Genomic DNA, 21230 nt, shown 5'->3' with positions numbered 1-21230 from the left:
ATCTCCCGGTCCGAATGGCACACCGGCAGATCTTTTTTTTATGGAGCACCCTAATCTATGGGGACCGGTGTTGACCAATGTTTTTAACGTAATAGCCATGGTGGGTCCACCAGACTCGTGGAAGTGGTCAAGTATCATCCGTATCTATAAGAAAGGAGATGCATTTCAGCCTAAAAACTACCGGCCAATCTCTTTACTAGACTGTACGGCCACTTTGATGGGCCATGTTGTCCTCAATAGACTAGAGGAATGGGCTACACACAATAATGTCCTGAACCCGGCTCAATACACGTTTTAAAAGGGGAGTGGTACTCTGGACCAATTCCCCAATCTAAGCTTATTATTGGTCAAGTATACCCAGGCAAAGCAGGGGAAACTATACTTGGCATGCATGGATCTTTCAGCAGCATTTGACTGCGTAGCACACCACCACCTATGGAGAATAATGGCAGAATTGGGTATTGACGAGGGGATAACCACTTTTACAAGACCGCTTTATTCATCAGCCTCGGCAACTGTGTGCTATGGGATCCAGGGTGAGTGTTCTAGGGCGTTTCCAATCAGGAGGGGAGTCCGCCAGGGCTGTGTTCTAGCCCCATTCCTCTTTTCCGTCTATATGAATGGGGTGGAACAACCCCCGCTGAACTCTACATCGAATGTCCCTAGGATTAGTAATACGCAGACAATGCTGTAGTAATTGCCCGCACTAGCCGAGGTTTACAACTTCTGCTAGAGATCTAGGTAAATTATATGGGTAGTTTAGATTTAAACACAATTGAGTCAAAAAATCTCTCGTGTTAATTACAGGGCGTAGAGAAAGGAGGGTTTCACACTTCTACATAGCAGGTCTATAATTGCCCATACAGACACCTTTATAACTTTTGAGAGACATCTATCCTGGACCAGGATGATCACTACCAGGGGCTTAGCTATGGAAAAAGTATAATTGCACTCCATTTCTTTACAAAGAAACTGGGTGCAAAGCCCACCTTTTATAACTTTTGAGAGACATCTATCCTGGACCAGGATGATCACTACCAGGGGCTTAGCTATGGAAAAAGCATAATTGCACTCCATTTCTTTACAAAGAAACTGGGTGCAAAGCCCACAAACAATCAAAAAAGCCTGTTCTGCCAAATCAACATCTGTGGCAACTTATGGAGCGGGGATATGGGGTTTTACTAAGTCTCACACCCTTCAGACTTTCAGACTAACGAGAACTCTTTTTGATAAAAACTGACTGGCCTCGCAACAAGCTGCTCTAATTTTATATGCCATGCCGAGCTGGATGTCCCTTATATTTAGGACATAATCAGGCTGACACCTATACTTTTATGGCATTCGATCTGGAGACTGTTCATCGGTGAACCTTACTCCGAATTTAATAGCAGATTGCCTCCATCTGGAATATGCTCAAAGGATCCCGTGGTTATGCTATATTAATAATAGACTCGCCTCTTTTGGTTTAGACTACTTATATTCCTCGCCAGCAAAGTGTACCACAGTCTCAAAAAAAAAAATTAAACCATTATTCCTAAAAAAAAAAAAGAGCACTCAAGATAATCTTTGAATTGTTCAAAAGTGCTTGTAAAAATGGATCTTGAGGGTCCAATTGATCAGAAAGGTGCACCCCCATATCTATCTTATGTGACTAACCCACGTCACTGTTTTATTTTAATGAGGTTTCGATTGAACCTTATTCCTTGTATGTTTTCCCATCCAGCAGGCATTTATTCTATTTCTGACCTACCCCCTTGCCCGTGCATGACTATTCTCCCCAATCTAACTTACACATTCTCTTATTCTGCAAATTCTACAAGGCTCACTGCAATGGATTTATCCGACCGCTTATGTGTAAATATTTTAACCAATGTCCAGCTCTGTACATTCTACAACTATTGCTTGAATATCTAGTATGTTTTTCTGTGGCTTTGTTTTTACTCTGCTCGTGGAAGACTAGGCGGCTGGGTAATCTTGCTCCATGGATTGTGTATCTAAACTCTGTTTTAAAACCTTTGTTTTATATGTTTTTCATATCATTGTCAATATTAGCACTATGGAAACTGTACCTCTTTTAATCTGCATTTTATATTGTGTACCTTGTACTTTTATGATCTTATTAATTAACTATCAAATAAAGTGATTGACTGAGTAGGGTTGTACTAGTTTAAAATAAGTGAAAAGTTGTATACTAAAACATGGGCTCACCTTTTGGATTATGTCATGTCTGTGGGATTGGCGTCTGCGGACACCGGCATTTCGAAACAAAATTATGTAGTGATAAAGTTAACATTGGTGATGTACAAAGCATAGAACGCTACATGTGTTCACTGTTTAAAAGGTGATATTGTACTTATTGAGTATCTGTTCTATCAGTCAACAGTCGGTTTCTTATCTTCAAGGCGAAGGACGACAGCAGCACTCTTATCTGGTGTCATCCGCCTTTATTTCGCACACATTGCGAACAGTGGAACGCCACAGAAATGGCCAAAGTGTTTCGGTAAACACTGCCTTTGTCTGGACCAACTATCAACTATAAGAAATATTTATTTAGGCCACAATAGCGATGAGTTTAAAGTAATTAAGGCCACAATAGCGATGAGTTTAAAGTAATTAAAGGAGTAAAATCACAAGAGTTCTCAAAAAATGAGATTAAAGGGTAATGCCTCCATGTTTAAATACATAATGTTGGGAGTGTCATGGAACTAGTCTGTTATTTCCTACGTCTGTATAGATTTAGTTGCTATAATGCAGTGTCTAAAATGTTAGACAGTCAGTAAGTGATGCAGTGCTCACCATAGGCATATTGGTATGGTAAATAAATGCACTACAAATAAAACAATATTGAATACCTGATTTGTGAATTTTTTTAATATTTCAAGTATATATTTGTTTATTTAACACTCTGATATATATTTGTGTGTTAAAGAGTATCATATTCTGAACAGGCGCTGATGCCATCCTAATGTGGCAGGCAATAGAACTGTAAATGAATTGAATGTTAAACCTACAGGTTTTCTGAAAAATTATACTGTTTATAACGATGTGAATGAGGACAAAGTTCCTTTTTAACATTAGTATTTTTGTAAAGGTAAAGTTAACATGAATTAATTCAAAGTTTAATAGAGAGTATTGTTGTAGGTTTTCCACTTTCTCAGTAGGAACGGTTAGTTGAACAACATAAACGTTGGGATGGTCCCAGACTGATTCCATGCACCTCCTCAGGATATGTTTGCCACAGTGCCTCCATAAGTACCCCTACACCTGATGAGGCAACAAACGTTTTTGGCAACCTCAGAACATGACAACCCTGGCTCCACCAAGGAATCGTGGTAACAGATTTGGGAACCTTTTCGCTGTCACTTGTGCATACTCAGAAAGGTACGCAAGAAATGCACAAAGGGGCGTTTCAATATGTAGTGAACCATTGTGATTCTTGCATAAAATATATGCGCTGCAATGATTAATAGACAGAAGCAGATAAGTGATTAGCAGTATATGAACAGTGAAACTGATAAACTATTCCACCATTGTGCTAGCACAGTGTATATATGCAGGCATACAAGTACTGGGTATAGTGTACTCCTGCTATGAGTTACCTAAGCTAGTTTCCCAGGGTGGGTGTTTTGCCAGGTCCCCTAATGGATGATCCCTATTACCTGAAGTCAAGAAATGTAGGTCTCAGTCTCGGTCACAAGGTGGATATCCCTCATCGCAGAGAGTAAACGTGAATCAGCTGGGCTGAGGCTCCGACACAGCTCCGACCTTTCAATGATGGCAGAGTGCGCCTCTAATTTGAGCACGGAAGTGCATGTATATTTATAATAACCTCATCCATGCTTCTGTGTCAAGGCTTCAGTCAGGCCGACATTGTTTGTCTTTGTGATCGCCATGTCGCCGCATGGACGAATAACAGATAACATTTGCCCAATGTGTGTTCAGGCCTTTTACTAAATGTTCAAGGTGTCCTGACAGTGTACTTACGAGGTGGAATTGTAAGCAATGTGGTTTTAGATACCCGAATCCTGCACTGTCACACAAGTAAATGTGTCAAAAGTCATCATGCAAAAAAGAAGATAACTTAAGAAATGTGTTCATGTGAAATGGCAGGGTTTCTTCCCAGGCCTAACCTAGCCGCATGATCGCATAGAAGTGTGTACATAATCTCCTAAACCTCATAGCACCACTTGTAGGCAAACTACCTGAATAGTCTGTATGTGTACATTTATATTATGAATCATACATGTCACCATTATCTATTAGCTATAATATGGAGTCTTAATTTCCCCGCAAAAAAACAAAAATGCACAAATCAAAAAATACTTTTGATACCGTATCAGTCTTCGAGGAAATAATGAACTTCAGGATCTGTATTGAGTCCTCTTACTACTGCTGTGACTCATGATCCAATAGGCCTCGACCCATCTTTGCCTCGCATTTATTTTATTCTGTTTCATCGCATGAAAGCTAATATTCAAGCCCATCTCTAGATTCTGAGGGGTTAGTTTTCGGGGATAGGAGAGGCAGTTTTCAGGGATGGGAGGGTTTTAGAGCTCAGGGTGGGGGGCTGGGGTCGGGGTAGTTTTTTGGCCCGGAGGCCGTTTTAGTGCTCAGGACGGGAGGGTGGGGTTGGGGTAGTTTTCCGGGCTGTGGCTGTTTTAGGGCTCTGGGCAGAGGACAGGGGTTGGGGTAGTTTTTTGACCTGGTGTCTGTGTTAGGGCAATGGGTTGGGGTAGGTTCTTGGACTAGGGCAGTGGTTCCCCAACTTTTTCGAACTGCGGCTCCCTTGACCCATTGGCCTTTGCCCGTGGCTCCCCACTGCTACTTTTTTTGGAGGGTGGGAGGGATGTAATCCCTGCCTCGGAAGTACTTGTATTTTTCTCACTTAAAGTAATTGGGACCAGATTTAAACTAGTATTGTCTGCCTTTAAAGGATGGCGATCAATTCGGAAGCTTATTTCTCTTGGACGTATTAATTTCTATACTCCATGTACTTCTACAGAATTGCTTCCGCCAATATTTTGGGATCGCACTATGTCTACATGGGGGGAAAAAGGCATGATATCTATAGGCACTATGGTTAAGGATGGTACAATCGCTTCATTTCAGGAGTTAAAAGATATATACAGTCTCTCTCAACATGATTTTTTTTGAGTATTTTCAAATACGCTACTTTATTCTTAGGCACCCAAATGTTCTACCACTTTGTCCAAACGACTTTATTGAAATACTTAGGAAACCATCACGTATAGGGACTCTATATAACCATTTGTTGAATACACAACAGGACGATATGGGATTGCAGGAGTGTAAATGGTGTATTAGATTGGGTACAGTGGCAGTACCCTTTCAAGAGTCAATTTATACTGCTTCTAAAATTATTTTGTCTGCCAATTTATACTCGCGGCATTATAAAACTTTATTTAATCTTTATCATACACCGTTTAAAATGTTGAAATGGGGTAATGCTTATAATGGGAAATGTTATAGGTGTCAATCTGACCAGGCTGATATTGTGCATATATTTTCAGATTGCCCAGTGTTAAAACCTTTTTTTATATCTATAGAAAAATTCCTGGCTCATATTACAAAATGTGATGTGGTAATTTCAAGAGAGATGATTATTTTTGGTTTATCTAATGACACCAACCCGTTCTTAGGGTATCAAAAAAATAGATATGTTTTATTTATGGCTATGGCGGTAGCTCGCTTATATATATCTTCAATGTGGCTGCAGCCAGATGCACCTGTATATGAAATGTGGCGAGCTAAGTTTTATAATGTTTTTTATTTAGAATGTAATCTTTATCGGATTAAATCACTTAGTAAAATGCAAAAGGGGTGTAAAATTTGGCAGGCAATGATGGACCATTTGGGTCCTTAAGAATGATATTTCTCTTGGTTGTATATGGCGATATTGTTTATATTGTATTTTCGATATGGCTCTTATTTATTATTATTATTATTTTTTTGCTTTCTTGTTTTTGATTATTTTAGATTGTGTACCTGCACCATAAGCTTATCTGTGTATACGATTTTTGGCTATGTTACAATCACAATTGTTTTGCTTTTATTTTTTTTGTGGCTTTGCACTGAACCAATAAAAAAATTAAGTAATTGGGATGAAGCTGATGAAGGTTTTATGATCATATACGCAGGGTGTTTAATATTACTAAGGCGGCACCTCTAATTAAATATTCCTAGTTACGCTTCTTTGCCCTTGCCTTTTTTTAGAGTACCCTCTCAAACCTTTTTATCCCACTTAGTGCTACATAGCATCCCTATGCATGTAGGCCCCATTGCCAAAGTGTTTCAGTGCTTGAATATTTGCATGCACTTCAATTTCTATCCATGTCATATGTGCCAACACACCTGTTTCAGCAGGCTGGCTTGCGAATTTTTAAACCACATACAGCTTTTTGTTTTGCTGTCTCCTCCCTAAAATTGCCTCCAATTCAATGCAAGTCAAATAAATTACTCACATTTTTTTTTACATTTTTATTTATTTATTTATTTCAAACGTTCCTCTTTCTTGCTTCCAAATGTTGGCATTATGGTGTTTTACTCCCCTGTGATAAAGGATAGTCAAGGCCTGTCTGGAAATGTATGTGTACTGTACAAATGTCAATACTTAATAATACTTAGTGTATTTAACCCCTTCCATGCTGATGACGACCCGGCCGTCATGCACTACGGTGGGCGTGTGCTGATGACGGCTGGGGGCTGTCATGAACCCGCCCACTCATTAAAAGCACCGCACAGGTGCAGAATCGCGCCCAAGGGGTTAATAGACAGAACAACTGTACTTTCCTGATAACTTGCATTGGTGTTAAATGCATTTGGAAAAAACGAAACTATAAACTAATCTAACATAATAAATCGAGCATCTTCCGCTTTCTTTGGGAGTGTTGGATCGTGGGGATCCAGTGAAATATGGAGGTAATCTCCCTCAACATGCCATCAATTAGGCACCACATTTACAGCTTTAGGAATGTTACTTACACATCATCTGCATCATGCGTTTGTCTAATTAATTTAACTGAAGATCACAGACCCTTCAACATTAGATGCATTAAAGGGCTTGCTGCGTGGCTCCCCTGGCTAGGTTTGACGGCTCCCCAGGGAACCATGGTGCACAGTTTGGGAACCACTGGACATGGGTTTAGGGTAGTTTTTAGGGGTGGGGTGCATTTCAGGGCTAGAGTCTGGTTTTTAGGGCTGAGGGCGGGGGATCGGGATAGTGTTTAGGGCTCAGGGCGGGGGGTATTGCAGTGCTGCCAGCCAATTTTTAGGGCTCAGGACAGGGGTGTGATCTTTATCACAGATGACCTTTACCGATAATGCCTTTACAATGAAATTAGTTGTAAAGGCATGCATGGTAAAGGCATGCGTGGTAAAGACGCGTCGTAGTTGAGACCGTGTGGTTTAGACATGCGTTGAGGCCTGTGTTGTTCTATCATACAACCCTCCTCAATGTATCATTTAAAGTGTCTATAAACTCTGAATCCTCCCTGCAGTTCATCAGTGTATGCATGAATGATCGAATTGCACACCATATTCTTCTTGTTCATATTACTAACAGTACAATTATTTATAGTTCAATGCCCTGCAATTATATTCCCTCCTTAACTGATTTAAGTGAAAATAGTATATTACATTGATTCTGATTCAGCTTGAATTAGAGTAGATTCTTTATCGTAGTCAAATCTACCCAATTAGTAGATATTACCTACTCATTGGCCTCACCCTGAGGAAGTCATAAAGTGCAGCGCCTGCTAGATGAATTGCATGTTGGCAGAAGGAACACAAGTACAACCTTTAAAACAATTCTTGAGATTTTATTGGACAAACGATAACAGATCTATACAGTGCAATTACATATTATGACGCGTTTCCTTAAATTACTTAATATCTAATAAACCATTACCTGTGTACTAGTATGGAGGCATTTTGTATGAATATTTTATATAACTCACTCAACATTGTGGCATCTCTGCATATTTTACACAATGTCAAAGGACTGTTAATAAACATCCCCTTTAAGGTGAGAGAGGTTGCTTTTAAATCAAAATGGGATCACAGGATACAGCCTCACTAGAGTTATGACAACCACCGAGTACACTCTACCCTCGTCTCTGGCGAAAATCCCAGGGTACTTCCTGCTGACCTCTATTCCAAAATCTGTAATGGATTTTATTTGTAACCCTCACACCCTATTGGTGTCATTCTTCATCATTTGTTCTCATCCTTGCCCATATAAACCAGGATGGGCTCTGCTGTATTTCAGGGAGCATCCATACGGGATGACGTTGCAGCACGCGCAGGTCCCGCGATTGCACGGAATGCTTGAAAAACATGGCTAGCTTCTCAGTGAATGATCAAAAGCTGGGCAGAGCAGAGTAGAAGTAGGTGTAACTGAGGCACTGCACCCTTGGACTAGTAAGTGGACTACGAGATTGTTTATTGATAACAGGTAAGATTACAATCTTAAAATAAAGGGATTCCAGGGTGCAAACTAGGTATTTTTATTTTACACTCTCTAAACCCCCATCAGAGGAAATAGCTTAAGTGCTCTCTGAAATACGCTCGAGCCCATAATGGTTTATAGGGACCCCGATGAGACCTGATGGTGAAGCATGACACCAGTAAGGTGTGTGAGGGTCTCAAACCCATCAGGGACTTTGGAATTGATATCCGCTGGCAGTTGCCTTGGGTTTTACACAGAGATAGGGGTACAGGGTTCTCAGTAGGTCTCTGCATAGTGACCCTCGATCTTGTAACCCTAAATTACAAAGGATATCTCAGTCATTGCTGGGTATTCTCTTCCTCCCGTTATCCTCCCCTGCTAAGTGACATTGGGTCGGGACGGCCCACTCGGCTCCGCTTGTTATGCAGAAACTACATTACTGTTAACCGACAGCAGTACCAAGAAACATAAAATACTTTCTCTTATTAAGTCTGGGGTCTGACCCAAAGCCTATCCCATGAGCATTTGTTGCACTCCTGCTCTTTAAATCCAGTGCTATCTATGTTCAGCTGCTGTGTCACTCCCAGCACCGCGCAGCTGCCCCTCTGGTCCGGTGTCATGAACAGTTCTGTAAAATAGCTTGTGTAACTTTGAAGTGGCTATCTCCAGTACACATCCTCACAGCTGTTTCTCAAAGCAGCTTCAATGTCATCTTCTCATAGATCCATCATCGTCTTTGAAACTGAATTGGTGGCTCTTTTGATCGAGATGCGCCCTCAGTTCAAAAAGTTTCAATCTTTCTCAATTATTTGTATGGATATTTCAGTCACAATGTCTGTACAGGACCTGACTCACTAGCAGCAGAAGACCATATTCTTTAAACTGTTTTCATGGCAATTTCTGTAGGTAATCTTTTCACACGCAGCATGAGTAAAAGCAAGCCATAGGCATAAAGTAAATGGAAAACAAAATCCTTGTTGACTATAATTAATTGTTATTAAAACAGAATACATAATTTACTGTGAAAAGTATATTCCATAGTCGAACGTGTTTGGGAACCGAAACAGAACAATGTTGTTACTGCCAAACACTTAATGACTTCTTAGTAAATCACGCAGTGGTGACTGTATTTTCTTCTCCTATATGAAGTTATGAGGGTATATTTGTCTGTTAAAAAAAAAAACCCTTCACCCATAAATCTTTTGAAACTAAAACAGATTCCCCTCTGTCATGGTGCCTTATTCAGTCAAGATAAATTCCAAGCTAAGCACCTGGTTGCTTCGTGGAAAGATATTGGATAGGGTCCAGGTTTTGGCATATAAGCCAGTTAGCTATGTATTTGTTTGCTGGTTCAGAAGGTGCCTTGTGGCCCTATGACACAGTCTGTAATGTTACAATGTCAGTAAATGCTGCATGGTCTAGCCTTTTTATATAAGTGACACAACAGCCATGCTTTGACTTGTATTCCCCATTCAGGCCTGACTACTTCTGAAACCAATCTCAGCTAATGTAACTTTGGGGAAAGGTGTGGGTCAGAGAGAAATAGGGTAAGTCAAGAGTTGTCCTTCCCTTTTGATGTTTTGTATTGCATTTTAAGCTCCCATGATACTAAAGGATTACTGGTAGCGTGCAGCTTTATGTGCAAATCCACGGTGCACTGCTCAGGAAATAGGAGGGGCCAATATGTAATGATCGTGAACAGACTGAGAAAGGGGATCCTTGATGCAGATGAGCTAAAAAGGTGGTAGGTGTATTGCGAGTGCTCTGCCCAATCTGGAGCAATGTTTTCCATTAGTTCTGTTCACTCCGACAGCACTGTGTTTAGTTTCACAAAGAAAATATGGTGTAGTGAACCTAGAGCATACTCTCGCTTATGTACCCATACCTCTTACTGGGGTTATCCAGATCAGGTCTACATCTGGGTGATGGATGCCCAGCTACAGCATCGGGTATGTGCAGTGACTGACACAGCAAAGGCATTTTGATATTACTAGGCACTCCGTTAAATCTGTGCTTGCTTAAAAGAAATGCAATGGAACAGAATGTTAAGCCAGTCTCAGGAATAAACAAACGTTTGAGTCCTTTAAATGGGCTAACCCCATCTGCATAAAACCTTTTCTTTGAGCATTATACCGTGGTCCTCACCTTGTATTTTCTCCATGTTTAATCTAATCAAAAGAAACACTCCTCAAGTAACTTGATTTTTGTACTGTAGAACTTTATTCATTCTGAATGTAATAAAGACATTAAGCCCACACACTTAGCTATTACATCCCATGGTCTCCATTGTGGTTTTTACCCATTCTAAAATATTAGTTACTTTACACACTTCTATGTTAAGCTTATTTTCTTCCACTTAAAAATGAGTAACAATAGGTGGTTTTGGTGCTAAAGCTACATACATACATACATACATACATACATACATACATACACTCAGTGAAATCTTCTCTTTTGCCCAGAACTATTACCCATGGATGCCACAACAGTTTTGCACCATTTATCTCGTTCGCTGAAGCTGGATATGTTTGCAGAAAATCTGAGTTTTTGCAGCCTCACCATATGAAGCATACTCCCAGGCTTGGTACATTTCTCTACAATTTGAGTGAATCCCTGTGGCGATATTGCCAAGCTTCCTGTATAACATGTATCTGAAGGTTACTGATTAGAAAGGAGTGTTGGTCGGGTGCCTTGGAAGAAACTGCTGGTTGGACGAGGCATAGGGTGACCGAGGACTGACTTTACTACATGCCTGAGTGCTTGTTGGTTGCATCTTTAGAACAGCCTTCTCTTTCGACACTGCGCTCTTCTTATGTGTTCTTATCTTTCTCGCATTTCTCCTTTGTTTAATGTATCATTTAATTCCTTATTGCTGCAAGTAACAGCGCAGCGGTTTTCAGGCTATTGGACATCATTCTTTTTTGTGAATTTGACTTGTGGGAATTGCTGGCCCCGGAGGTAGTTTGACTTATGAAGTCTAACTCGCATAGAGAAGCACCTCCTCCCTCCCCCTGGAAGTCTTAAACACCTCTCCATAGCTCAACATAAGAGACATCCATGGATATTGGGGCAGGCAAATTTGGAGAGGCCCTTGTGAGAGACTGCTACTTTTTTGCACCAACCTTGTGGTATTGCCAATGGAGGAGTCTTCAGGAAATGCAGTACTTGCAGATGCTGATGTGATTTCTTACCCTTTGAGTTTAGGGGCAACAAGTGCACAACATTGCACTGCCTTGAAGGAACTGAAGGGGGTCCCTCTCTTCGATGCAACTGATGGTGTGAGACTCTACGCATTGGCTCTGGTCTATGATCTGCCTCCTTTATGCTGCAGACTCTGGCATCGGCAGGGGATATTGAAGCATCTCCATCCAATGATATATGCTTCTAAGAAGGGAGATGAAGGTTCAAAGGAGATTAAGACTACTGGGGAATCGATTCAGTATCTCCCGGTGGGAAGAGCAAGCCAGGACCAAACCAGCGAAATGGTGATAAATCTGATGTCTTTGAGAAGGATGCAGTTGTTTCTGAATCATTGGATACTTCATTACCATCTCTTTCGCAATTGCCAGTATGTATGGTGGATACTCTGCCTAAAATCTTGCTTCCAAAGTTTAGCCAATTTGAGGCTTCAAAAAGTCTGTCATTGGCCATCTCTTCTCTGCTAGATCATTTAACTAAGAATGATGATGACGTTCCTTTTTTTTTTTTTTTTACCTGACTCAACCAGATCGAACAGTGAGGCATGAATTTGGAGCACGATGCAACTAAAGAGCAAAAATGTGTAGATTATGCCAGGAAAGAACTCTCCTTGTTAAGGATTAAATTAGAAGAGTTGGAAAACCATTTGAGGCGTTCATACTTTACGACTGTTGGCATCCCAGGGTGGGTCGGGGGGAGGGGTCATCACCACCAATTTCCCCAGCTGATCTATCAATCCTGCAGGCCCATCGGGTCCTCTTGCACTCTTATCCAAACGTAAAGCAGCCACAAACTATTTTGATTAACTTTTTGGACTACAGGGACAAGGAACCAATTCTATCTGGGGCTATTAATTAGAAGGCCTTTGTATTGGAGGATGGCACAAATGTTCTGAATATTTTTTTTCTTACCTCTCCTCTCTATTGTGGTAGCTCTACATAGGAGAGAATTTAAGGACATGATTGGGGTGTTTAAAGTGTCCGTAGCCCAAACTGTTATTTATCAGAAATCAAAACTAAAAGTGCTTTTATAAGGGTCAGTTTTTAGGTGCTTTCCTCGGGTACAGAGGCTAATGATTTGCTAAAACCGGTTCAGATGAATTCAGTTGAAGGGGGCCCTTGATATGTGATGTATGATTTAAATACTACGATTTTACTTGGTTGTTGACTTTGTTTTCTATTTATTGTGAGTTGGAGTGAGAGTTTAGCGGTCAGTGGCGGCTTCTCCGCTAAGGCAGAATCTCAACACCCTACTGCTTTGCTGCAGTGAAACACAGGAAAAATAAAATGATCACTGAATGTTATTTTATTTTTTCCTGCTGCGTCCACTTTGTGGGTAGTGCTGCTCTCATCTCAGAGCAGGGGGAGGAGTGGTGGGCACACTCTGTAAGTGCACATGACTGTTTGGCCGGCTGTCTTGGGCCGGCCAAACAGTCAGGCGCACTTTGCATGTTCTCCACCCAGGCTGCTTTACAGCCTGGGTGGAGAACATGCTCCGGTTCCCATTCCCTAGCTGAGCACCGAACCATGGTGCTCAGACCAATCGCAATGCTGCAATGAAGCGTTGTGATTGGCTCAGGGGAGCCTGGGTGCTTCCTGTTCCAGCCCGACACGATGGACAGATGTGATGATAAGGTAAGCTGATTTTGTTTCTCTTTAACACCCCATGGCCCGCCGATCCGTGCCAGCCACCACTGTATGCAGAGCAACTCCAGGGTGTCCATCAATTGGGGAGTGAACAGTGCAGAAGGGTGTTGTTGTGGAGTTTCCTTCTTTGGGAAGGGATGGTGGGCCTTGGGGATGGTTCTGGGGATGTTGGGTGGGAGGTGGGCAGGTTGATGGAGGGAGGATGCATACATTAGTTTCTGTCCAGGTTGAGACTGGTTTGACCAAATCTTGAGATATCAGATGGTACTTCGATAGGACTCTTCTATTGGATGAGAGCTGGAAAAACGCAATCTGGTTTTTATAGAAGAGTTTTTCAGGCCCAACAGTAACTCTGCCTTCATGTTAATTATCTGGGAAACCTTTAAAGGCATGTTTTCGTCGCCAGATTGATTTTAAAGTAAAACAAGTCTATTCTCACAGACCAATTTTCAAGGAAATTCTAGATAACAAGAGAAGGAAATCGGCATGAGCATAACCAAAATCCTGTTACTGCTAAAATGAGAGAACTGTGTTCAGGGAGCATATGAGAATCTCGAACATGTTGATCGTGCCTTGGCATGATCTGTAAGGTTTAGAGCCACTGGGATAATCGAGGTGATGGATCCAGTCACTAATTAGTTTACTTCTTATAGAGAGGCTATACAAAGAATTGTTTTTGAATCATTATTCTGCTCTTTATTAGGCTCCCGCGGAGACATCGGCAGATGCCATCTTAAAATTTCTTGATCCAAATCCGATTTCCCATCACTCGACCGAACAAGATAGTTTAATTAAACAAATATTAGAAACCGAGTTTTATGAGGCCTTGACATTCATGGCTGATGCGGAGTGAGCAGGCATTGATGGTATTCCAGTTGGGTTTTAGAAGGATATTACCCCGCTCTTTCAAAGATTTCTTGATTAAACTTTTTAATGAAATCATTTCCAGTGGTTCTATATCTACATCCTTTACTGAATCCATTGTATTAAGTTTAAAAATCATAAAGATAAACCATCTCAATCCTAACTGTTATAGGCCAATTCATTTGTTAAATGCAGACTATTCAATTTTGATGAATATCTTAATGAATATGCTCCTCTGCCCAGAAATGTATTATTGGCGAAAAGAACAGTTTCTTCCTTACAGGGCAATGGTAATTAATACTATCTGATTCAGGCCATGAATTATTTTGTGACCAATAAAACTAGAGCGGCTGTGATTATGGTCGATGCAGGTAAAGCCTTTGACCAGGTAAGTTGGGCAGCACTATTTCAGATACTGAAGTTTGGTTTCCTTGACCAATTTTTAAAGATTCTGAAGAATCTGTAATTAGGGGCGGTAGCTTTGATCAGTATTAACTTGTGTAATGTAGGTTGATCCATATTTTTCTGCAGTTGCCCCGTGGGTGCCCACTCTTGCTGGTTTTCTTTACTCTTTTTATTGAGCCAATGGCTATTCCTTTACGGAATGATGATGATTCAATTCTACCGCCCAGTTTTAGGTATGTCTAAGCTGAAACTCTTTGTTGACAATATAATTTTGTATCTGGATGCAACGAAAGCTAATATTCAAAGAACCCAGGACAGATTTAATGAATTTGTTTTAATTGGGGGTTATAAGATTAATAACAAGTCAGAAATTCTGCTTTGTATTGCTTTGAAGGAGTATGTTCCCATTGCAATTATGGGTCAGTGGGTGCCTATTCGACCCATTAGATTTCTTAGGCTGTTTGTAAGGTCCAATATTAGACCTTTTAAAGTTAAATTAATGTGCCTCGCTGTGTATTGTTAAGATTGTTAGAGCAATGCCATTTTCTACCTTTGTCAATTATTGGTTGAGTTGCCTTAAGTAAAATGTCGATGTATTTTTATTTCTAATGTCCTGATTAAGCTCAGTAAGAACTATTTTAAGAAGATTGATTGCTTAATTAGAAAGTTTATTTGGAAACAGCAGCGCTCATCTATCAATTTGACTATCATTAAATTAAGCAGAGGAGGGAAGTTTGGTGCTACCTGATCATCTGTGATCCCAATATTTTATTTTTAAGGGCAATGGTTTAGGAGTTTAGGACTTCTTTTGTTTTATTTTTTATTCGGAAATGCCCCAAACAACTAGGTATAAAGTTGTAAAAGAAATGATTTTGCGAAAAAATTAAATTGGTGTACAATAATAATGATTGCTGCTGATTTTTGTTCTTTACAGGATTGTAGCAGTCTGGGTTAAAGGTCCTGGAATATGTAATTACACTTTTGAATAGACACAGGTTTGGAATATTATCGGGTTTTATAATAAATGGTAGGTGGGAGACTTTGCAACAGTTAGCTATCCAGGACTATGAGAGCACTTCTGTTCTTTGGCTCCGTGTTGCACAAATTTCCAGGTTCCTGCGGGATTGTAACCTTGATTATAGAGCTTTTAATTTGGATTTTTTAAAATTAATCTTTAAAAATAATATGGTAGGGGTCAGCAGCTGGTACCGGAGGATTCAGGAATAAACTACTCCCAAATTTGTACATAAGATAACATCAGTTACGGGGTGTGTCATTTCCGGTATGAGTGATTTGATATTTCCACTTACGGTTTTAAACTGTTTAGAGCAGCAACATTTAAACAAATTAAATTTTTTGCTAAATGGACGCTTTGTTATACCCTCAATGTTGGAATAAATGTTTTCTAATGTTTCTAATAAGTGTTTTAGATGTCCTACAATGGTACAAGGAGATTGGGCTTATTTTATGTTTACCTAGCCAGTTTTGCAACTGTTCTAGGACAGATATGAATTCAACAATTATCAAAAAGAGGGAAACACGACTTACTAGTTTTTTTTTTTTTGGCTTGTTGGGCAATAATGAGGCTTTTGGGAGGTCTGAACAAACGTTTACGTTTATTAGCGGTCTCAATTGCAAGATCACCCATTTTACAATTTTGTAAGACTTCTAAGTGTCCATCATTTGCTCAATGGCATGCTAAAATGACCCTTGCAAAATGTGAACAGTTGTGGCGTTTTCTTTCCCCGCTGATCAAGGGGGTGAACAGTTGTTTACAAGAGATGTGGGGCCATGCACTTGCACTCTTGGATTTGTCTCTGTATTTTTTAGAATGTCAAATCAAATCAACACATTTATAGAGTGCGCTACTCACCCGCAAGGGTCTCAAGGCGCTGGGAGGGGGGTGTGTAGAACGTGAGGCGGTTGTTGAGGTATTTGGGGCCCATTTCGTGGAGAGCCTTGTGAGCGTGGGTGAGGAGCCTGATTGTGATCCTTTTGCTGACGGGGAGCCAGTGCAGGTCTCTCAGGTGGGCAGAGATGTGGCTGTGTCGGGGGATGTCCAGGATGAGTCGTGCAGAAGCGTTCTGTATGCGCTGGAGTCTTTTCTGTAATTTGGCTGTGGTTCCAGCGTAGAGGGCGTTCCCGTAGTCCAGTCGGCTGGTGATGAGGGCCTGGGTGACCATCTTTCTGGTTTCGGTGGGGATCCACCGGAAGATCTTTTGGAGCATGCGCAGGGTGTTGAAACATGACGACGAGATGGCGTTGACTTGCTTGGTCATCGTGAGGGAGGAGTCCAGGATGAAACCCAGGTTGCGTGTGTGGTCCGTGGTTTTCGGGGCGGTGCCCAGTGCAGGGGGCCACCAGGAGGAGTCCCAGGCGGACGGGGATGGTCTGAGGATGAGGACTTCCGTCTTGTCTGAGTTCAGTTTCAGACGGCTGAGCTTCATCCATTCCGCGACGTCTTTCATTCCTTCCTGGAGGTTGGCTCTGGCGGTGTCGTTGGTGAGGGAGAGGATCAGCTGGGTGTCATCAGCGTAGGAGATGATGTTTAGGTTGTGTTGGCGGCGATGGGTGCGAGGGGGCTCATGTAGATGTTGAAGAGGGTGGGGCTGAGTGAGGAGCCTTGAGGTACGCCGCAGATGATCTAGGTGGCCGCTGAGCAGAAGGGAGGGAGGCAGACTCTCTGAGTTCTGTTGGAGAGGAAGGAGGTGATCCATTCCCATGCCTTTCCTTGGATCCCGGCGTGGTGGAGGCGGTTTGTTAGGGTGCGGTGGCAGACTGTGTCGAATGCGGCCGATAGGTCCAGGAGGATGAGGGCAGCAGTTTCCCCGTTGTCGAGCAGGGACCTGATGTCATCGGTGGCTGCGATGAGGGCGGTCTCGGTGCTGTGGTTTGCTCGGAATCCGGACGCGATAGGTCCAGGGAGCCGTTTCTCGAGGAAGGCGGTTAGCTGTTTGTAGACGGTCTTCTCAATGACTTTAGCGGGGAAAGGGAGGAGCGAGATGGGGCGGAAGTTCTTGAGGTCCGTGGGGTCCGCGGTGGGTTTCTTCAGGAGAGCGCTGATCTCCGCATGCTTCCAGTTCTCCGGAAAGGTGGCAGATGCGAAGGAGTTGTTAATGATGTGCCGGAGTTGGGGTGCGATGATGGAGTCAGCTTTGTTAAAGATGTGATGAGGACAGGGGTCTGCTGGAGAGCTGGTGTGGATGGTGTTCATCACGCTGGTGGTGTCTTCAGTGCTGACGGGGGTCCAGGCGCAGAGGGTGGTGGTGGGGGGTGTTGGTTGGGTGCGTGGTCTGGGCGCCGAAGCTGTTGTGTATGTCGGCGATCTTGTGGTGGAAGAACGAGGCGAGTGTGTCGCACAGGTCTTGCGAGGGCGTGATGTTGTTGCTGGGGTTGGAGAGCTCTTTAATGATGCTGAAGAGTTCCTTGCTGTTGTGGGTGTTGTTGTCTAGTCGTTCTCTGAATGCTGTCCTTTTGGTGGTGCGGATCAGCTGGTGGTGTTTGTGGATGGCGTTCTTGAGGGCTGTCATGTTTTCTGTTGACTGGTCGTGGCGCCAGGCTTTCTCGAGGGTACGGCAGAATTTCTTGGAGTCTTTGAGGTCGTTGGTGAACCACAAGGTTTTCTTGCTTCCGGGTCTGCTGGGAGGATTCTTCAGGGGTGCAAGGGCATCGGCGCAGTTGGTGAGCCACTCTGTGAGGTTGCGGGCTGCTTCGTTAGAGTCTGTAGTGTTGGTGGGAGGGTTTTGGCTCAGGGAAGTGGTGAGCTGATCGGTGGTGATCTTGCTCCAGCATCTTCGTGGAGCCTGTTGCGGGTGGTGGTGAGTCGTGGTTTTCCTGAAGTTGAAGTGGACGCAGCTGTGATCGGTCCAGTGGCTGAAGGAGATGTGGTTGCTGGAGGAGAAGACTGGGTCAAGCGTGTGGCCGGCGTAGTGGGTGGGGGTGTTCACCAGTTGCTTGAGTCCGAGGTTGTCCAGCAGGGTGGTGGTGTTGTCATTGTTGTTCTCCAGGTGGAAGTTGAGGTCCCCTAGGAGGATATAGTCTGAGGAGGTGAGGGCAAGCGGGCTGATGAAGTCTGCGATGGCTTCGCTGAATTGTGTGCGTGATGCCGGGGGTCTGTAGATGAGAGTTCCTCTGAGGGTGGTCTTGGGGTTGGTGTGTATCTGAAAGTGAAGGTGCTCCGTGAGGGTGTCGTCGGAGTTGGTCGTGATGCGGATGGTGTTTCTGTGGACGATGGCGATGCCTCCTCCGGTTTGGTTGACGCGGCCCTCCGGGATGGCTATGGCGATGTCGGGGGCTGAGGAGGTGTTCATCCAGGTTTCTGTGAGGAAGGCGATGTCTGGCGCTGTTGTGTCGAGGAGGTTCCAGAGTTCGACGGCATGCCTGTGGATGGAGCGGGTGTTGAGCAGGATACACTTGAGGTGGTTGTTGCTTGTGCCTGGTCTGGCGGGTGCGGTGCAGGTCCGGAGGCAGGTGAATTTGCAGGTGAAGGGTCTGTGGGTACGTTTCGGGGTGGCTCGGTGGCAGGCGGGGGTCCGGCCGGTGTTGAGGGCATAGAAGGTGGTGTCGTCGTAGCTCAGACGGGTGGGCTGGTATCGTCGAGGGCCAGGGGTCCTGGCGCTGGGCGCGGTCCAGGCGCAGACAGGCTTGCCTTTGGCGCGCCCGCTGCGCGGCCTCCATATGAGGGGGAGAGGGAGAAAGGAACAGCTGGGAGGCGGGAGCGGGGCGGCCAATGAGTAGCGAGGGGGCGGGGACGCAAGTGGCGGGAAAAGTGGCACAGAAGGCAAGAGGGGGCAGGGGGGAGAGACGGGGACAGCGGGCGCAAAGTAAAACAAGGGCACAGTAGAACAGGAGGCAAAAAACGGAGAACAGTCAACAGGGAAGCAGTCAATACGCAACAGACCAGTCTGCAGGGAGGCAGACAACACGCAGCAGCAGCAGCAGCACACGGGGTCTGCACAGTGGCAGAGGGAGCGACCTGCCTGGTCCCAGGGTCGCTCCTCTCACCACCGTGCGGCCTCCATATGAGGGGGAGAGGGAGGGAGGAGCAGCTGGGAGGCGGGAGCGGGGGGGGGGCCAATGAGTAACGAGGGGGCGGGGCCGCGTGGGATGCGAGCGGCGGGAAAAGTGGCACAGAAGGCAAGAGGGGGGAGAGAGACAGGGACAGCGGGCACAAAATAAAACAAGGGCACAGTAGAACAGGAGGCAAAAAACGGAGAACAATCAACAGGGAAGCAGTCAAACATGCAACAGACCAGTCTGCAGGGAGCAGCAGCGGCACACAGGGGGTCTGTGCGATGGCAGAGGGAGCGACCTGCCTGGTCACAGGGTCAAGGGTCGTCCAGTTTGCTCAGTGGTCCCTGGACTTTATTGAAATCTTTGCACTATTTACAACTGCACTTAGTTTCTAATTGCATGTTTGCACATGGTTAGATTTTGTTGGCCTCTTTTGGGCAAATAGAAGTATTATTTTTGTATGACTGTTTTACTCCTGAAAGTGGTATTATAAGGTTTGTATCATAAACCTACTTATAGTTTTCAATCCTTGTATTAGGTGATCATTATATGCAGTCCAGATCGTAACAGTAATTCCGTTGTCTCTTGGGGTTAAATTATTGGGAGATCAAGGAGGGATTAGCTTTTATGGTTGTATCTAATATCTATCTGTGCTATAAAATATTCTCTGTATTGTCTATTTATTGGGTATGTGTGCTAAATAGGTGGCTGTGTGATTATTTAACCATCTAAATATTATATAAAACAAGTGACGGGCACAAAACCCAGTTATTCACGTTTATCCAGCACTCCAACTAATAATGAAAACTCCAGTTGGAATTCTACTCTACTGTGATCTAAAGTCTGCACTTGTGTGGTGTCTGTTCAGGAAGCTAGATGTGCTTTTGTGCATAATTAAGGTCTGTGAAATTAGAGGGTCAGTACATGTTTTCCATAGCATCCGCGTATAGCGAAGAATAATTCTACTGTCTTGGGCCTTCTGGATTTGTGTATACTGACTGGTAGCTCTGTTCTCTTTTGTCTTCAAACATACAATTTGTGTTGCATGAGCATCCGAGAGCGGGTTAATCAGGAGCAATCGGGTGAGTGTAAGAGGCCATCTGCAGCAATTGCATTGGCTGCCAGTGCCACAACGGATTATCTTTAAAATACTGACACTGGCCTTTAAGGCCGTTAATGGGCTGGGTCCTGCTTATTTGAGGAAAAGGTTCAGTCGCTATTCCCCCAATAGACCTCGGCGCTCTGTTGATCAAAATCTGATGTTGGTCCCGCGCTTTTGTCGCTCACGGTTAGGAGGACAGTCAATTGCTGTCCGTGCAGCCTCTGCTTGGAACAGACTTCCTCTGTTCCTACGATCTATCCCGAATTTTGGTCCATTTGAAAAAGCTTTGAAAACTCACTTGTTTGGGATTGCTTATTAGTTTTCTTTATGCTGATCTCTTTCAAGGCCGCTTTTTCTCTTCTTCATTCCGCGCCAGGATCCTCCGGTAGTAATAGAGCGCGTAATAAAACAGCATAATAATAATAATTCCTTCAGGGCTAATGGGGCCAATTAACTTTTCAGTGGTTCATACTAGATAATCAAGGCACTTTCTGTTCGAGCTACAAATGTTATTCATTGGCAGTGCTTTCCTACA

The 21230-nt window shown here is 43.4% G+C and overlaps 1 protein-coding gene across 1 annotated transcript in view; it reads left to right on the top strand.

Annotated features, from left to right (window-relative positions):
- The window catches only part of ELOB (elongin B), a 57598-nt gene that overhangs the window by 26072 nt on the left and 10296 nt on the right, over window positions 1-21230 (top strand). The gene's annotated exons all lie outside the window — the stretch shown is intronic.

Source organism: Lissotriton helveticus, chromosome 7 (assembly GCF_964261635.1).
Source record: "Lissotriton helveticus chromosome 7, aLisHel1.1, whole genome shotgun sequence".
Lineage (NCBI taxonomy): Eukaryota > Metazoa > Chordata > Amphibia > Caudata > Salamandridae > Lissotriton > Lissotriton helveticus.
The sequence above is the reverse complement of the archived record's forward strand: the minus strand, read 5'-3'. Positions and strand labels throughout refer to the sequence as shown.